The sequence below is a fragment of the Bactrocera latifrons genome, unplaced genomic scaffold (genome assembly GCF_001853355.1).
Source record: "Bactrocera latifrons isolate USDA-ARS-PBARC rearing strain unplaced genomic scaffold, ASM185335v1 scaffold_396, whole genome shotgun sequence".
Lineage (NCBI taxonomy): Eukaryota > Metazoa > Arthropoda > Insecta > Diptera > Tephritidae > Bactrocera > Bactrocera latifrons.
Window position 1 is genome coordinate 90000 of NW_017537041.1, and position 21006 is coordinate 111005.

Consider the following 21006-nt stretch of genomic DNA (forward strand, 5'->3'; position numbering starts at 1 on the left):
TGCGACGAGAAGAATGGCGTGCAGCCACGCCTACTTCCCATATAACACAATTTTAAATTTCATATAAAACTTTCACTTTCCAGTATACAACTACAAGATGTATTAACATATCAAAATAAATTTTTGCAGGAATAGTGCACCTTATGACTAAAAATTGTCGGAACGGAACTAGAACTGAGCAAAGCCCAGGAGCTGAATATTTGTACCCAGTGCTTACAGTTGAATGTTTTTGCAAATATATTTCTAATAATTACTAAATAAAGGGATTCGCAGTTAATCATTATGATCGTTATTCAACCTATATTTATATATATATACATATTATATATATAATTGCGATAAGATATGAACGCAAAACACTTTTTGGTTATTTGCTTCAGTACACTGTTGAAATCAGTATTAGTCGAAGGCAAGCTAGAAATAAGTTGCGATAATGTTGCTAGAAGCAGAAAACACCGTTGTTATTTTCCTCTAAATATATACTCGTACAAGTTTGTACTTATTCATAGCATTTATCATTATTACAATTATCAGGCTTCTACAATTCATTTCAGATACTTTTCTTCTGAGCATACTAGTTAGTACTTACACTATTTTATCACAATTTAGTTTTTGGTATTTAAATTGAAAATAAATTTTATTTTAATTGATGGCATTTGACCGAAGTTTTGAACGATTCTTAATTGTGTGAATAGAAACTGCATTTAAGTTCATTATTGAAAAGATTTTTTTTTTTAATAATTGTACTTCATATCCAATATTTCAGTGTGTGTTCTACATAAATTAATATGCATGTGATAATAGAGGCAAGCTGTCCAGTGAGCACATGCAAATTAAATCTAATAATAAATGAAAATAAATTCCATAACGAAAGATATGGAGAATAATAATTAAATGCTTGGAAAACATAAATCGAACGAGCAAAATATGTGTAATGACCTTGTGTAAAGATTTTTTTTTTTTTGTTTTTTTTTTGTTTTTTTTTGATATTAATAATTAAATGCTCGAAAAACATAAATCGCTATATATATTAAAACAGAATTTGTCAGCTTAAAAAAATATAATGCAGTGTCAGAAAACAAAACAGATTTCGCACTTTTAAATAATAGTAGAGTCTTTTTACGAAAATAACATATTTTTTGAGGCGAAAAGATATTATATATAGCCATGCAGTTTTTCACTAAATTATAGCACGTAAACGATTTCCTAGAACCGCATTAAGAGTGAATGAATTCGGATAATTATTACATCGGAATTTGGCGCCAACTTGAACCGGTAGAACATATCAACATAATATAATTTCTCAACAAAAAAATTGCCTTAGAAACATTTCTTTTAAAAATATCCCTTTGTCAACGAAAGAAAGTGCAGTAAAGAATTAAACGAGCAATTATTTATAACGACCATCTTATAGGTTCTCCATTACGTATACGTAACCTTGAGAACTAACCAAGCTGTTTACAAATAATAGGATAGGTTTATAAATTTTCGCTAGAAATTTTCTTTAAATAAACTTATTTTTACCTTTGTGTTTGCATACAATTACACAAAATTACTATATATCTTTAGAGGATAAATTTTTTTAGCCACAAAATTTTTGCGTACTTTGTACATTTTAATGCATTTTTGGACCACCAATATATAGTATATACATATGTAATTGCGAATACCGCACGCAATACATATGTACAATGTGTATTTGTTATTTCATTTGCTCCATATAACAAAACGGATGATTAATTGGAGAATGCGTTACGAATTCTACTATAAGATATGATTGTGAGTATGTTATAAAACTTTTAATTAATGAAACGGGAATAAAATATTATACTGCTTTTTAATTTAGTAATTTATTAATTAATGTCCATTGAAAATTTAAACAAAGACTGCTGCCACTTGTGGAAGTGAATTTCATTTGCTATCACTACTAAATAACTGATTAATTAGTTAATGCATTCACTGAGCAAACAGCGGGATATATGAATTGTGTCGTTTCCAGTTGATTACATGAGCAATGTAGTATTTTTTACTCTTTGAGAACAGCCAGGCATTTGTTTAACTTTAAAAAGGATATTAAAGGTTATATCTCAACAAATTTTTTGGATGTTAACTAAACACTTTGAGCCATTTTCTGCTGAGCTCACATAGAACAACTCCTAGCCGACTTGTGCCTTAACGATGCGCCTCTATGCGAAAGCGTTAAGACACAAATGTATATGCATGTATGGACACAGATGTTAGTGTTCAACTATGTATTGTATATAATGTGCACTATACACTAAGTATTCGAGTTGGCTCTTGCACGCACTACCACCTTCAATGAGCAACCTTAACCAGAGTATTCTAGTGCCGACGATCTGTGGCAACTTCACCACTAAACAACCGAGTATTTCACCACCTTATGTATATTTAATGAATACTTGGTGACCTACTAATTGGTGCTCCCGCTGCAACAGCATTTGCGACTACCACTCAAAAGCATACGCCCACAAGCGTATAATTAAATGTGACATTATGAAATAGAGCAGAGTGTATGTATTTGATTATCTTATGAGATACTTTAGAGACGAATAACATAATTCGAATGTTTAGCATCAAAAGCTTGCTTGGAAAAAGAAACTGGTTTGTAAGTAGTTGCCGGTATAAGTAGTTGCATTGGTTGGCTATGATAAACTAGATCAAAATATATCCAATATATTTGAAAACACAGATAGCAATCCTTCCACAATGGCGTTTTTGTATTGTATTTAAAAAATGTAAAATTCCAAAAATACGAATATTCGAATACGGCTGAAAATAACGATTAATATTTACAAAATGCTGACCGCCAATTAGATTGCCTACGGTAGTAAATTATTTAAGAGTGGATAATGTACAGTTTGGGATACTGCTTTCATTAAGTGCGCGGATGCATTCCGAATGTTGACCGCAGCATACGGAGAAGCTACCTTGGACCGAAGCAACGTTTATCGGTGGTACAAAATGTTCTCAGAAGGCCGAGAAGATGTGACAAAAATAGGCTTTTGCACCACGATAACGCCACTGCTCACACGTCGTTGCTTGTGTGCGACTTTTTGGCCAAAAACAACACACTAATGATGCCGCAGCCACCGTATTCCCCAGATCTGTCCCCCTGTGACTTTTTCTTGCTCCCTAAACTGAAGAGGCCCATGAAAGGACGACGTTACGCTTCTCTTGACGAAATAAAGACGGCATCGAAGGAGGAGCTGAAGAAGATAAAAAAAAAATTATTATTTGAAGTGTTCGAAGATTGGAAAACCCGTTGGCACAAGTGTATAATATCATGAATAAATAAATAATTTTTGAAAAAACACAAAATACGCGATACTTTTTGAACTCACATCGTATGTGTTATTCTCAATTATGTTATTATACAGAATAAGTCATTTAGTACCACCACAACTGCTTAATTTATTGTGCGCTTATAATTGACATTGCATTTAACAGAATTGTTAAATGAGTTAGCTCAAAATTTCCATATTTCGTGCAACAATAATAAAATTTCAGTAGCTCCAAAGGTCAGTTCATTATGCGTCCTAAAAATTTTGAATCTAGTTGCAATTACTAAGTAAGTGCTCAGCACACCATTTGCTTGCTACTATTATGTTAATTAGTGTATGTGTTGGCAGCCTGTTATACGTTGGTGTATGCTTCTGTATAGTATAAAATAGTGAATCTAGGTTGCATATCGTCAGCTAAAATGCAAAATAACGTAACAACATTCTCGGAAATTTATAGGAGAAAGAATTAAACACATTATAAAATGGAACATGAGTTAAACAAAATTTAAATATCGGTTAAAACTGGGTTATATTTGATAGCAGACCCTTAAAATGTTGTAGATATGTACTTATATGTATGTAATTTGAAATAGTGGGTCGTAATCAATGAAACACTCAGTTTCCGTTATTTTGCATTTTAGGTAACGATATGTGGAACCGTATATTTGTGAGTCCAACAAATTTATTAATAGATGCAACGGATCACTGCGCTGAACAACAAAATGCCTTAATCTCACCATAATGTTTAATAATTTGGCAGAAGCAGACTCTCTTCCAAAATGCTATTATGTTATCAATTACAACTTTAATTGTGCTCTATTCACTTCTAAAATAGTTGCCATGTATGACGGAGCAACTGTACAACAGTACAGCTTTTTCATAATAAGTTTTCCCTGATGGTCACGATGGACCAAATACTGAAAAATTCGTATGAAATTAAAAGCTCAATTTATGCATTTTTGCATCGTTTCGTTTATTTGAACCTTGGTGAATCGGTCAGTTTTAAACACTCACTTGGCACTGGACATTGGCAAACTCTGTTTTTCATTAAGAATATTTCCACAACATTTCTTTACGGCCCAGTAGAACACATTTTATATTTTTCTCCGAATTGAAAGCAAATACTTATACTACTTAAGCCATAAGTCTGCGACACAATGAACTATATACGTAACATGGAAAAAAGGAATTTCATTATATATCTCATTTCAACAAAAATACGAAAAAGCAAGTAGCCACAAACTTACAAAGGTTTATTATTCTACCAAAACGTCTCCACTATACCCAGAATTTTAAATATTACGCATATAACTGTACAAACAATTTTTGAAAAAATTTAAGCAAAAGGAAGGTGGAAAGCAATGAAATTCAAAGATGTGTAATTAAAAATGTTTCGTATGCCAGATTTCGCAGAAAATTCTTTTTAATATTTCACCTCATATCGCTTTGGGGAGATTCGCGTCTACCTTTATTTATCTATGCAACAACAGTAGCAAAGAACATAAGAAATACATGAAAAGTACAACAGAATTTACTTTGCTGGGATATTTAAATTAAATTCAAGTTTACATATATTCATTTGTGGCTCTGAACGAAATCGGAAGAAACGTTATATTATGTGCCGAATGTTGGCATTACTATTTCTTTGTGATAACTTTTTATATTTCTTACTTTTGGAAAATAATTTTGTATTGCTTGTTGACTTGATAATATTCGTATGTGTACGCTGGCCTACAGATTGCTAGAAATGAATTAATCGCCTTCATATGCTCGGTTTGATTAATGTTCTAATATATAATATAAAGTTCAATTTAGCAATCTAACATCACAAAATATGTTTTAATAAATGACTCGCGATATAAAATTACTCGAAATTGAAAATAATATATACAAAGTTATGTAAGTATATTTTCTTAAATAAGTAATTCTAGCGCAATTCCATACAAACAACAAATTACATGCTACGTTATGACTATGATGAGAGCGCAAGAAAGAGCAAAAAGCTCAGCTGTCATCGGAGCAAAAGTGACCAATGATAAAAAGCTGGCTAATTGGAATTATTGAAATTATTATGTCGGAATGACAGCTGAGCTAAACTGAGGAAGACATCGAAGCAGCAAACAATTATATTAACACCCATTTATGAGAAAGACTCGTAAAATGTCAATCATTTGACTCAAATGTGCATCAACAGCAGACACCAAAAAACACAATAAAACCCGCAGCTCGTTCAATTTTCCACAGCATAGACAATAATTTAATTATTTATCTCTCCTTTCTCTACTTCCATATTGCTACTACCCAGGCACCGGAAATTGGAAGACTATACCACGTGTGTTCAGAATAATTTAGGCAACAGAATTCCGAGGTACTTACTTGTCAAATATTCCAAATATCGCCCAGCTTAAATTTACAACGAAGTACTTTCATAATGAAGGTTGCACTACCAACTCTAGTTTGGAAAAATCCTAAAAAAAATTTCAAAACATTATTTTTAAAATATATTACACCTCGACCTGTGATATATTGTGCTCTTTTCTGTTATCACAACAGTTTTTTTTAACCCTCGCTCTCTTATTTGTGGTCTGGTATCTCTCCCTTTGGTCTGTACAGACATCTTTGCCCCCAGAGACCCCTACACACACTAGCTGTATTAATTTTTTCCTGAAGTAAAAACCTGCCAAAGATGCACTTAAACGTTTCTATGGTGTCTAGGATCACTGTTGATATGATTTCAAGGCTCAAACTTGTCGAAAGATCAGAAGTCAAAGTCAGAAAGAAATGGTTGTTTTTTAGGCTTCGTTTTGTACTACTTAACCGGTATCGAAATATTAAATCATTGTAACATGATTTCTTTCAATGATTTTCAGCCTATGAATATGTAAAACAGCACAACAACAATATAAGTATAGAAATTAATCAATTTGGATTAAAAATGTTAATCACCACCGCCTCCCTAAATTTCATAATACTGAATATAAATGAACATGTCCCTTTAATGTCCAGCGTAATTTATTTTCATCGCTTATTTCAATATTTAACATGATAGTGACAGTCAATACAAGTTTATTGCGTATTTTCGAAAAAAAAAAGATTTGTAATAGCACGATTTTATGCTTCTTAACAGAACATTAATTTTATTTACAGTTTTCTTCCATACCTTTTCTTCACAGGAAAATAAAATTGGATAATAGAAACCAAAGGAAAGTCGGCCGTTCACACATACTAACGCAATTTATCGTAATTATCAATTCTGGTCACAGCGCAGACCCGACGAGAGGCACACAATCGACCTTAGGCATATTTTTGCATTACTCTGTAGCCAAATACAAATCGTAAAATAGGAGGACTACAAGAGTAACCGAAATATGCTGCATAATCAGAGCGTCGCACCCACACTGAGTTCAATAGCGCACATTATGGTCGCGCTGATGATATCTTTCATTACACACCCAACAGTGGCAATACTGCCGGGAATCTGCCCGCCCAGTTGAACCAACAACAACAACATCGACTGTACTAACGCAACCATAGACAATTGTTTGGGAAACGGTGTGGGCAACGATAGGCATCTTTGTGCTCATTTGGATAACTGACCCCGCAAACCCTTATATTTATGTACTCATGTGTTCTCATTTCACATTTAAATATTTCACAAAGCCTTTTTACGTACTTTGGAATAATAAAAAAAATTTTCTAAAATTTGTATTCTTTTTCTAATGAATTATTGTAAATAGGTGGACGTAACCTCTTAGAAAGTATTATCAAGTTCAATAAAATTATCATTACATGATCTACGTTTAATTTTTGCCCTTCTCAGCAATAAAAGTGAAAATAACGAATGTTGCAGTAAAATTGTGAAATGAATAAGTGGTTTCGTAACTTGCAGGTGTAAAAATGTAGCAAACGTGTTCAGGCGTGTGCAAGCGTGCCGTGCCGACGTTGAGTACTCTTCAAATGAAGGACTTACAAATACTCAGATAAACGAAGATGTATATTACGGCGTGGCCGACTATTAGAATGTGGAACATATGTGTACTATTGAGTTAGGTGTTAGGTGTCAGGTTGCAAACCAAACGCGGTTTTTTTTTTTTTTTTTTTTTTTTTTTTTTTTTTTTTTTTTTTTTTTTTTTTTTTTTTTTTTTTTTTTTTTTTTTTTTTTTTTTTTTGACCTCCTACGTTATTTTGGTGACAAATGGGAAGTTAAGGTGATTCAGTCACGGTTTTTTCTCTCTTTGAAATTTCCTTTATTTTGAAAACCACTTCACTCTATAGCCATTGTGCCTTACGTTTGCATGTACTACAACAAGGTATACGGACTAGCCTGATACTTATCACACTTTGTTTTCTTCAATTTAGGAAATCCTTTGTTGTAAGTGTATTCTATTACTTCTACAAGTTTTTTGGTACAATTTCAACCGGATAGATCCGAAAATCCTTCTAAAAGTTTTTTTTCTAGATCGATGGTCTCGTTTAGATGACTTCGAGGGAATCACCTGTGAGGCTAATTTAGAAAGATATCCGCATTTACACGAAAATTATAGTTTTTACAAAGAAAACAAATATTTACTGGTATTTACATTAAAGTCACATCTTGTTACTCGAAAGAGTGTTAGAAATTTTTTCACGATGACAAAAAAATTTATATCTCTCATTAGATCTCAGATTCTTTTATCCCCCCCACAAACCAGCATATGAAATTCACACCACAATTCCAAGGCAGGTCTATTTCCAGAAAGATGTGAGTGTAGCCACAAACAAATGTCCAACTTAGGTAATTACTTGCACATAAATTTGCAGTGACAGCGACTAGTTGCTAGTATGCGAATGTATCTATCAAATCTGATAATTCAATGAATTTTTTCTTTAGAGAGAGTTACAGAGAGAAAGCAAAAACTAACGAAAACTGAGGCAGGTCAACGACAGCTATGTAAGGCAGGAAAGCGAGGATCGGAAAATATGCATAAAGCCAGCGAGAAGCTCAGAGAGCCGGGGAGAGGCAATAAAAACCGATAACAGCAATAAGAGCTGCTTAGGGACAACAAGTGAAAGCATGTGGGAGGTAGAAGAGACCTTTTTATAGTAGGAGGCAAATTTACAAAATCCAAGCGCAGCGAGAGATGGGAAGAGGCAGTGAAAACCGAGGAAACCCAGCGAGATCTGTGAGATTTATCTAAGAACTTATATTAAAATCGTTTAAATTCAGTTTTATTACACAGACTTATATTTGCAACCGAAAAACTTATTTGATTTGGTTAAAATGGGACAAAATTTTAAAGCAAAACTTACCACAGCATTATTTTCACAATGTAGCAATGGACTCTCTAGGAAAAAACTGTATTTGGTAAGAAGAAAAGTGGTTTCATTTCATCAAGTAGAGTGGTCATGTAGTATCATGGGTAGATGGCACTTCGAGTTAAAAATGTTAGTATCTGCGAATATTTGTAGACGCTTAGCTAGTGAATATATATATTTTTTTTTAAATCATGAAAGTATACTTCTATAAACTGAACATTTCGTCAGCCATTTAAGATTTCGCCAAACAACCAGCCATCAATCTCTTTGGTTTTCAGAAAAGTGACACACTTTTTATATTAAGCTCTTTTTTACCGAAGAGAACGGGATTACCCCTATCGTTGGTCTCCAAGTTCATATATTTCTTTCAATGTAGAATCAGTGGTAGCGTTCTGTGGTCAAGATAATAGTTTTCACGCATCAGTAGGATATACCTGCGCCTCCGTTGTCTAAAGATATGTTTACCGCCATCAACACCTGACAATTAACGTTTTTTAATTGCGTCATACTCGTACATATGTAAGTGACTAAAATATCGAACAACCAAACACAATAGGCGTAATGAAGGCTTAAGTGTGGCCAGTGACGAAACAAAATAAGGAAGTGTCCTCGGCAAATAGTGTAGAACTTTTGAAAATATTTCGAAGGAGAAAGTAATATTGTAAGGATATGTTATAGAATGGAACACTTTAGCAAAATCACTCAGATTAATTTCTGATGACACAATAACTTTTAACCAATGCACAATATTTAAAAAATGTATGCAACTAATGAAGAGAAAACCTTCTTTTTGCACATTTCTACATACCTTCTCCATGTATAAATCAAAGCCTTACAAATAAGTATATTGATTCAATTGCTAGAGTACTTATTACTTACTTCAGAACATTTGCACAGCTGCCGAAGCCACTTTTATATATACACTTATCTATATATATATATATACATATACATATAGCTATATACCTATTTATGTCAATGGAGCTTATGGTCAGCATCGCTGCACACTGTTCGCATAATTGTCATGTTGATTTCTCTCTTCACAGCAAATCAGTAAATAATCTAGGGATGACTTATGCATATAAAAAGCGTTAGCCTCGCGCTGAAGTGTGGTGTTTGCCGAAAGCTCTAACAACTTTTTACGCCGGAATTATTTATGCTCGAGGGCAGCCAAGCGTTCAGCTGTAAATGAGCAAAACACATTATGAATACTTGCGGATGAATGCAAGATTACTTAAATCGAGTCACTTGGATAGTAAAGGTAAATAGCAGAAAATATGGTGGTCTATATAATTAATGAAAGCTATCATTAGATACGTCAAAGTGTAGAAGAAATTGGTACATATGCATTTCAATCGGTAAAGTTTATTTTGTCAAGAATAACTTAAATAGTTTTGGTTTTATCTTTCATATATTAATGCTATTTTTCGAACTTTAGAAATTCTTCTTCTTCTTGATTGGCGTAGTCACCGCTTACGCGATTATAGCCGAGTTAACAACAGCGCGCCAGTCGTTTCTTCTTTTCGCTACGTGGCGCCAATTGGATATTCCAAGCGTAGCCAGGTCCTTCTCCACTTGGTCCTTCCAACGGAGTGGAGGTCTTCCTCTTCCTCTGCTTCCCCCGGCGGGTACTAACTTTAACTTTAGAAATTATTCACAACATATTTGGGGACAATATACCAGAAATTTGGAGAAATTAAACCAGAGATTATTTGTATACACTTTAACCAACAGATCACCCACTTTTTTGTTTTTTTTTTTTTGTAATTTTTTTAAATGTGCAGATTTTTGCAGTACTATCAACAAACACCGTACACATACAATAGTTAAACTTGTCAATTGTTCATTTTCTTTTTTGACAATTTATTTGACTTATTTATTTATTCTTCGACGGAGGCATACTTGCGGATTCGCTTTCATGTTTGCGTGCCAAACAAGCATCCGGCGCAAGGAAATAAAGCGAAGCGAGGGTAATAACGCTGATATTGTAACTTTGATCAGTATCGAAAAAATTACAAAATTTATGATAACGTAGATGTCACATCGGAAGATTATATCTAGTATAAACGGCCATTTAGTAGTTTTGTTATATTTTTTCTCCACAAGAAGTCAATATCTTTATATCTTTTCGTGATTTCAGAAGTCTAGTTCAACACAAATATTCAAATCTGCATACTTTTACTAAAATAAATACCGATGCGCATTCTTACCTATGCTTTTCATTGGAATTAGCTTTCTAAAAATCTGTTTAAATAAAATGCATACCCATTTGACTAGTTTTTTTTTTAGATATTAGTCAAGAAATTCTACTTCTAAACTTACATCATTTCACCGCCTAATTAATTTTTTCTACGGGGAACTTCATTGCATCATTGATACACAGAATATGCCCAAATCTAAAAGTAAAGGCGCAAACGCCTGAAAAACAGTTTTCAATCAAGTGAATGAAATATCCTGTTGGCACAACCGTCAAACCAATAAAACTGTCGATCCATTCCATTTCCGCAGCGCCGAGAGCTAGTATGCACATATACTTGTATATCATCACATGTGTTTAATCCTAATCGCCTCACTGCAACGTAGCGTTGTGCTTTACACTCTCCTAAGTAGACACATATGTACAACACTTCTCCGAATATTTGGCTTAACTCTCTATCTCTGTAATACCACCATTTTTAACACAATGTTGCACCACGTCACTATTAAACTGAAACTGTAGAGCCTTTTTGAACAACAGGCTAGTGCAATCGTGCACTAAAGTGCTGGTAACTATAAAAAAAAAAACATTTTTCATTTTCTTTTTTTTTTAGCTAGTGTGGTACTAACATAAGCATGTGTTACTATTATTTCTGACATTTAAAAGACTCTTCAGTTCATTGAACCCACTTAAGCTCTCGTTAGAAAAGGGATTGCACGCCGATCAGGTTTTATATTTCTTCTAGCCTTGCTCACACAGTTCACAACTTATTTGAGTTGAAACTTCGTTTCAATTTTTTATTGCTACCAAGTTTATATTATTCATTTGCTTCCACGTTTCATATATTTAAACTAAAGTGCTTCCTATATTCATCAATATAGCTTTGAAAGCAGCAAACAAATTGTTGCCGCATATAAACAGAACATTCTCTAAATTTTGAGATCATTTGAACGCCTTTTTTGGAGACCTAATTTCACTAACTATGCAGTTTGCTTAGGAACTAAGATTGTTCTTCACATATTTTATTCTTATTTCATTTTGTGAACGCTTCATTTACTCTGAAATTATTACATCTAATTTCTATCAATGCTTTCATATTCTATTGGAAATACACAAATTTATAAATTTAAAAAGTCTGCGTTTCCATTCAATATCTCTCTCATCTTGAGCGGGCGCATGTAACATGTAAATTAGCATAATAGAGTTAACAAATAATCCGAGGCTGAATTATTATATATGATTAAAACATGAAACGAAAATTTTAGAAAGAGAAAATATTACATAAGAATGCATATGCTTACAATAAGTAATCTGCCAAAATAAAATAACATGAATATGTTTTTAGGAAAAGTGTATACTTGAGCACCCGAATCAAAGTAAGCAAACGGAATGGTAAATAACGTTCCAAAGAACATTGATTGATAAAAGTTGAATTCTTTCTGGAATTTTAAATATTTCAAGAAAAAACAGTTAAGAAATTCTGATTATACTTGTAAATTACTGTCAAAACCACTCTGTAAGCACTTTACTTTCTGCGTGTATTCTTTCCGTAATGGTAACAGCATTCTCTGGTTCGTGATTAAAGAACTAATTAAATTACTTTTCAAAAATTATAATCACAGGATAACAAAATGTGTGTATTTATTATTAACTTTTGTTTTTTGTTTGAACTCAATTTTATAGGATTCTAAGGCATAATTCAGGGCTCTTGCGCCTTTGCGATTTCTAAAAGATTATCGTCAGACTTTTTCTATGAAAATATTTATTTGAATTCTAAATCCGAGCAGAGGCAGTTGTCATTTCAGTTTGAAGTAATATATTTCATATACACATGAATGTACAAACGAAAATCAAATGCAATGAATTCTGAAAGTTATTAGCAAGTATTAACACAAAGGCAATATTATGTTGGCACAACTTGCTTATTCATTATTGACATTTATATAAAACTTTCAATAATCCATTTATATTGGTATTTATCCGCGAATGTATTGCTTATGAGTTTTCAACTTCAATTAACCGCAGAAGCCGCCAATCACTTATAAAGTCTAAAAAAGTTTTTGGAACTCAAAATTATTACTCGGTTGTGCGTATAGAGTGGAGAGAGTACGCAATTTGAATGAAAATCAAAGCAAAAGTTGAGGAGAAATATTGTGAGGAATTTTGCTGATAAAGAATGAGTGATGCAACTTCAGGCTAGTTCCCCGAACCGACCTTCCTAAAATTCAGAAAAATATATTAGAGCAGCTTTTGAAGGCCATATAAAACTGTCGAATTTTCTCCCTTAGATATTTATTTGTAAGCAGGGAACAAGTGAAAATAGTGTTATGTATGTATGTTTAATTTAGCCGCACTCAACTTGTAATTGCATAACAGAAACTGCTGTATCGTTCACTTCAAGTGCATAGCAAATAACCGTAACAGATTTACGCGTGACAATTGTCATTTATTTGAATAACCATTCCCCAGTGAAAACGTCACGCTTCGCAATCAGCGTTGTGTCCACTCAACCGCCCAACTTTATTCCAGCACGGTAAACTCGTGACTCTATGTATTGACCGAGTGTAAAGCGGCGGACACCCTTTGATATTTAGCGAAAATTATTTTAATTTGTTTTATTTTAATTGAACCTATTCAAATTGAATATTCAATCGAATTTAACAAGTATTCTAGTTGTTCAAGAAAAAAGAAGGGAAGCTGTAAACCAAACACAAAAGGCAGCGACGTGCTTAAACTAGTAGCTCAATTGAAGATCTCTTTTAGAGAGAATTAAAAAAAAAAAAAAAACTAAATCGTAACTAAAATAGTAATTAATCCGCTGGGTATTCGATAGATGTAGCAATTATTATCCAGGCCGATGTAATTGGTAAAAATATTTAAATTAAAAACATTTAAATCCATTTCATGAAAGAAACTGAGAAGTAGAATAGTATAGTAGCATTTATTATTGAAAAAATATGACAAAGAAAGGCTTTTTTCGAAGCAGGGTAGATAAGATAGAATTTTACTATTTTTTCGTATGCCTGGTCGGGAATGACACATATTGCTACCAAATGACTGTATATATGAGCATCTTCCCAAACTTCCGTTTAATGCAAAAATAAGGCATTTCATACGTAAATAATATTGGTGTAAGAAAAGTCGAGTTACTACAGTTCCCTCGCTATTAAAGACAAACAAATAAACTCAGCCGTAAAATTTCGAATAAGGTCAACAATAAGGCCAATAAAGTTAGAAAGCAATCGTCAATATTTCGGATTCGAAAACAAAGTGATAATACAAAATTCACTGAACTGTACAACAAAACTGTACGAAACCCATAAAGGTGAGCATAGAGTGCGAACCAGCGGCTAATTGAGACTTGCAACTCCAAACGAGTAACGCAAAAATTTAAATGAAGCGGCACTTGCATCCATATCGCCCACGAGTTATCAAACAGGCAAGGAAGAGACTCATGTAAAACCACTTGTATATTTTCACAATATTATTGGGGAATTGTAAACGATTTATTGAACAATAAATTTTACTGAAAATTTAAAAAAAAGGGATAGTCATAACAGATGATAAAAAGGTAGATAGCAGGTAACTGTTGTGGTAACTGTAATTAAACTGAGGTTGAAAAACCTTTAAAACATTTAATTAAATCGATATATAATAATAATAAAAAAAATTGCAATGGAATAGCTATGACTATTTTCAACAAAAGCTTGGCGATGGCAAGTACTCTATGAGTAGCTCAGCAAAAATTCTTCGAATATGGTTTTCATTTCGCAAACTTGCTTCATCTATGAGAAGGGAGTACTTGAATGGCTTCGAAAACTAAGTTAAAATAGTAGACGATGAGCTAATGAATCACGGGAAGGAATAACGGCTGTTAATACCAAAATATGGACATTTCGATATGTGAAGGTATGTAAAACAAATCCAACCGACTCGACCTAACCCTCATTGCACAAAAGAGAAAACTTTTTCTAGCAGAACTTATATCCATTGTTTTCATTTTTACTTAACTTTTTAAGTGACCCCCCTTGTACCAAATAAATATATAGTATTGAGAAGTCTATTGATGAAAGTTTATATATCGGTGTACGAAATACGATTGGATTATGCTTTAATAGGAATAATAAATTTATATGTCGTTTGTTCAAAGTCCAATAGCTAAACATTGTAATGGTATTAAGAATTAATTGACTCCAATAACAAATGTATACCCATATCTATACAATTAACACTAAGACCAATCGCAACAAAGAACTTTGATCTTGGGAGCATGTCAGCTGAATTTAATACCGTTCAAATTCTGTTTTCCTTTATAGAGATAAAGTGGATTACGTCAGATTTGTCAGCGTGTTTGAATGCTGCGTTAAATACAATCAGTTGTTAACTAAGAAATGAGCGTGCAAATGACTGACAATAAAAGTGGCGATTAACTTTAACAACAACATACACGCATATATATTCTTCTTCTTCTTGATTGGCGTAGTCACCGCTTACGCTATTATAGCCGAGTTAACAACCACGCGCCAGTCGTTTCTTCTTTTCGCTACGTGGCGCCAATTGGATATTCCAAGCGTAGCCAGGTCCTTCTCCACTCGGTCCTTCCAACGGACTGGAGGTCTTCCTCTTCCTTCGCTTCCCCGGCGGGTACTGCGTCGAATACTTTCAGAGCTGGTGTGTTTTCGTACATTCGGACAACATGACCTAGCCAGCGTAGCCGCTGTCTTTTAATTCCCTGAACTACTCGCATGTCAATGGCATAAAATATCTTATACAGCTCATCGTTCCATCGAATGCGGTATTCGCCATGGCCAACGCGCAAAGGACCATAAATCTTTCGCAGAACTTTTCTCTCGAAAACTCGCAACGTCGACTCATCCATTGTTGACATCGTCCAAGCCTCTGCACCATATAGCAGGACGGGAATTATGAGTGACTTATAGAGTTTGGTTTCTGTTTGTCGAGAGAGGACTTTGCTTCTAAACTGCCTACTCAGTCCGAAGTAGCACCTGTTGGCAAGAGTTATCCTGCATTGGATTTCCAGGCTGACATTATTGCTGGTGTTTATGCTGGATCCAAGATAGACGAAATTATCTACGACTTCAAAGTTATGACTGTGTTTGTTTGATGATAGGAGATATTTCGTCTTGCCCTCGTTCACTGCCAGACCCATTTGTGTTGCTTCCTTGTCCAGTCTGGAGAAAACATAACTAACGGCGCGGGTGTTGAGGCCAATGATATCAATATCATCGGCATACGTCAGCAGCTGTACACTCTTATAGAAGATGTTACCTTCTCTATTTAGTTCTGCAGCTCGAACTATTTTCTCCAGAAGCAGGTTGAAAAGGTCGCACGATAAGGAATCGCCTTGTCTGAAACCTCGTTTGGTATCGAATGACTCGGAGACGTCCTTACCGATTCTGACGGAGCTTTTGGTGCTGCTCAACGTCAGCTTACACAGCCGTATAAGTTTTGCAGAGATACCAAATTCACACATCGCGGCATAAAGGCATCTCCTTTTCGTGCTGTCGAAAGCAGCTTTGAAATCGACGAAGAGGTGGTGAGTGTCGATTCTCCTTTCACGGGTCTTTTCCAAGATTTGGCGCATGGTGAATATCTGGTCGGTTGTTGATTTTCCAGGTCTGATAAGGTCCAATCAGCTTGTTGACGGTGGGCTTTAATCTTTCACACAATCCGCTCGATAGAACCTTATATTCAATGTTGAGGCTTATCCCACGGTAGTTGGCGCAGATTGTGGGGTCTCCTTTCTTGAGGATTGCGCATATCACACTTAAATTCCAATCGTTGGGCATGCTTTCGTCCGACGATATTTTACATAGAAGCTGATGCATGCTCCTTATCAGTTCTTCGCCGCCGTGTTTGAATAGCTCGGCCGGCAATCCATCGGCCCATATATATTAGGTTGTCAAAAAAGGCTTGCTTTATTTTCGCTAGTTGGCGCTGAGAGCGCGTAGTTCTAGTTTTATTCGTCGCATCGAGTCATGCTATACCTTTTTGAAAAGCTCATTTCAGGCGCTAACACGTATTTGATTGATTGTCGTTTCTTTTAAGTCGTTCGTGAGTTATAGCATCGCAAACGTGGAGCAAAATAAAGAGAACATACGGCATATTTTACAGTATTACTACGATAAAGGCAAAAATGCATTTCAAGCCGCCAATAAAATTTGTGCAGTTTATGGACCCGATACAGTTTCCATTTCCACCGTGTAGAGGTGGTCGAAGCTGCGCCACGCTCCGGAAGGTCTATGGTCGAAAATTGCGATAAAATCGCTGAATTGGTCGAAAGAGACCGGCCTAGTAGCAGCCGTAGCATCGGTCAAGAGCTGGGAATGAGTCTTAAAAAAAAATTTTATGAACAATTCATAATCATGAAAATACATAATCTTCCAAGCAGTTAAATGTCTGGCTATCAATTAACGTTAAAAACACATAAAGTAATGACTAAGAGCTTCCGGGAATTTTTAGCGAAGAATTATGCATCTTGCATATAAGTGATATAATATAATATATAGTACATGCGTGTATATGGGTTATAGAATTAATTATGTGACGAATTGAGTTAATGTTTTTTAATTGGCATACAAGCACACATCCCGGTGGCTTATGTACGGAAAAAATTTCTGAATTAAATTACAGCGTCTGGCTGTAAGCCATCGGCAGAATCAAGGTGACCAAAAGAGTGCTAAAGATATTCACTCATTTACTCGCTCGCATCGGAATTTCTGTGACAGACTGAAAACCAGCTGAAACGTGCCTACGCATTGTACATATTAAGTTGCATAATTACTCATGTATATATTTTCGTACAACAAGTTCGTATATATAGAGTTAAATTGATGAAAAATCATTCAGACGTTGTTAATCCTTCATTAAACCCAGTCATTCCAACGGCATTTGTGCGTCACAAGAAATCCGCGAAAATGTTGCTTTTCGTTCAGTTTATCGGCTTTGCTTGAGCTTTGCGATCAATGTATTGGTCCATTTGTGCAGCTCTTAATAAATAATTTTATACACGAATACTCGTACTCTTTTAAGTGTAGGAGGCAACTCATTTTGATTTTGATTTAAATATAAAAAAAACCTACCATTATTAGATATTTGTGAAGAATTTCTGGTCAATTGCAAAGTATTATTTATTTTTATGCAGCCACAAATGAAAATGAAATTTGTCATATCGAATTGAAGAGGAAATAAATTTGAGTATTTTTGTTGATATATCTAAATATTTGGAATTATATCACTACAACAAATAAATGGCTTCCGATTTTCATATTAGAATAATATTGGCGAGTACCATCCGGGCTTCACTGTTGCACTACTTGCTTAGCCTTAGTACTCCCGCATGATTAAGGTGGTTAGGCGTGTATCAAAGAACTTAAAAAACAAAGAACAGAATCAGAATGACCTTTAGCTAAATACAAAGTAAATCATAGAGTAAACGAAATTTCTGGTCAGATGCGAAACAAACCAGTCCCAACAGCAGCCTAAAACTTTATGAGGCAAAATCTCAGTATCTTAAATAAAATTATCGTTTACTTTAAGGGGGTATTCTACTCTTGAATTTTGAAAAATTCGATTTTTTTCATATATTTAATATAAATATCCTCCAAAGGATTTTTAAAAATTTAAATTATTTTAAGAGCTACAGTTACTTTAGTGACGCAGTACCTAGCCCGGTAGTTAGGTAGACTCACTTTTTAAACGCGTTTTTCTCGAAACTACTTTTTTCCACACTGTACCGGCATTATCTCAAGTTCTACGCAACCGATTTACTTGAAATTTTGCGTGAACCTTCTTTATATAATCCTTTATCCATTATCTTTATATAATCCTTAATCCCTTGTTTTTAATATTAAAACAAAAATCAGGAATTTAAAAAAAAAAACGTAAAAAATTATTTTTATTTACAGGCAGTCGCCATTTTTCAAAAAAAAAAAAAATTCGTTTAAAATTTTTTTAAACTGTCTCTCCCCCACCCGCTAATTATTATAATTTTTAATATTTTTTTGGTAAATTTGTTTTTCTGTATTCTTAAGATATCAATAAAAACACCATAAAAAATGGATACTAAAAATATTTTTGGTTAAAAAACTGCCCAAAATTTGATTTATAGAGTGCAATACCACCTTAAGATCGCAAAACTAAATTTTAAATAAAATTTCGTTTTTGCTATATTATTTCTGTAAACTTTCTGTATCTCTAGAGTAAGAACTAGTCAGATGAGCAAGTTGAAAACTCCTCTACAAGGAAGCATTTTGTCTATGACCGCGGCTGGTATGACTGGCTAAGTTATGTATCCCCTGATATTATGTTCTGTAGAACCAAATCTCTTTTTTTGACGATTTCTGTAAATAGTTTTAAGACTATAGTATGACTGTAGGACTCACTCTTGGGCATGAAAATACTAACATCAGAATACTTCAGAGATATGAACATTATTATTACAAAAAAATAATTTGACATTATTTCACGGATAAGTCAGGCAGAACGAAATATTATTTTTTATTCTTTGTACTATAACTTTACTAGCAAATATACGCAATAATTTTTCTTACTTACCTTCGGTAAATATTATTTCGTTTGTTAGATTTTTACTAAAATTTTTCACGTTTTAGTTTTATTTGTCATCTTTCCACACACATATTCTGCATTTCAACTTTTCGATTTCATCTTGAACTTCACTTATGTATGTTTACTCATTTATTTTTTTCTCTTGTAAGTCATATTTATTCAAATCACCACAATTTAAACATTCTTTTTATCGTTTTTACATTTTCTCAAGCTTATACTTTTTCGTATTTCACTATTTTATTTTACACAATGCCCAATTTTCAATAATTCTTTGAATTTTCTCTTACGCTTTACTGAATGCACTAATTCGTGCTCGGCTACACAACTTGTTTACATTCAATAGACACGAATAGCGGCTGCCTTCGCTGTTTATCAAATCATGTCGGTTATGTTTGTTGGTTTTTTGCATGCTGAGTTGAGCAAGTGAGAACATTGACATGTGTAAATTCGTACTCGTGCTTCTGCAATAATAAGGTGACACAGAAAAATTTAATTGTAGTTAAAATATATTGGTAAATTAAATAAATTGTAATTAGTTTGTTTGAATAAAAGTAACTTGTGTGTACATATGTACATGCACATGTATATACATACATAAGTCCTGTTCATTTCGCTCCATAAAGAAAATATGTGTTAGGATTAAATGAATTAAGAAAAATCACTTCTGGTCACCTTCACATGCTTCTTCGATTTTGAGCAAAACTGGCAATTATTAGACTCTACAAATACTTTGCTAATGCATATCCTTGAGGCGCACACACAACTACCAAAACTAGTGGATAAAGCAGTGCCATTATTTCGGCATTTATGCTTCATCGAGATTGCGTCGCCGCGTGACTAGAGTGACCAGATTAAATTTTCACGTATTTTAAGAATACCTAGAATAGTTAGAGCGGATTGTAAAGTACTTAAAGAAATTTTCGTAAAAAATGAAATATTCTATGTAAATTCTTATACCATTTAACTAACAATCTAAATAATAAGAAAAATATTCTGCAAATTGAGCTTAATGGTAGCTTCCTTACATCATTTGAACATTTCTCGGAATATTTCACGCTGATGGCACCCTTCACTCTACACAATTCACAAAATCTGTAAATAATCTGTAGCTTATCTGTCAGTAGTGAGGCGAAGCATCCCCATAGACGTTAGTTTTGGCTGAAAACGATAGCAACTGTTAATAAAGAAATTAGTTGTACTCGACTGCTCACAGTCGTTCAGTTGTAAGTGATCAGAATTTCTCATGCAAATAAGCGAAATTTTTTCATATTCAAACCGGTTAATGCCTGAACATTATTGAAACATATACAAAGTAACAGTAGTAAGAGTAACAGCTTCTGCGAATTGATAATATTAATGCACATGATTAACAAAAGTACCTGTAATGCATATGCTATAAAGTTTTATGACGATTATTTTTATGCAAATGGTGTATTTGTTTTTATAAAGAACTCACAGTTTTTTACCATGTTATTAAAAAAGGCTATTTTGTTATTTTAGAGCATCAAAATCAAATGAACTTAAGAACAGAAGTTATTTACTCAACTCTATCTAATGTGACAAATTCACTGTATAAGTTTTAATAAGAATAAAAACGACTTTTGATGAATTAAAATCAATGAT

The 21006-nt window shown here is 33.7% G+C and overlaps 1 long non-coding RNA gene across 1 annotated transcript in view; it reads right to left on the bottom strand.

Moving 5' to 3' along the window:
- LOC108972340 overlaps positions 1–19837 on the bottom strand; it is a 103189-nt gene extending 83352 nt beyond the window's left edge. The window contains exon 1 of the long non-coding RNA XR_001993626.1: positions 19372–19837. This is a non-coding gene — a long non-coding RNA (uncharacterized LOC108972340). The remainder of the gene's footprint in view (positions 1–19371) is intronic.
- Positions 19838–21006: the final 1169 nt, after the last annotated feature.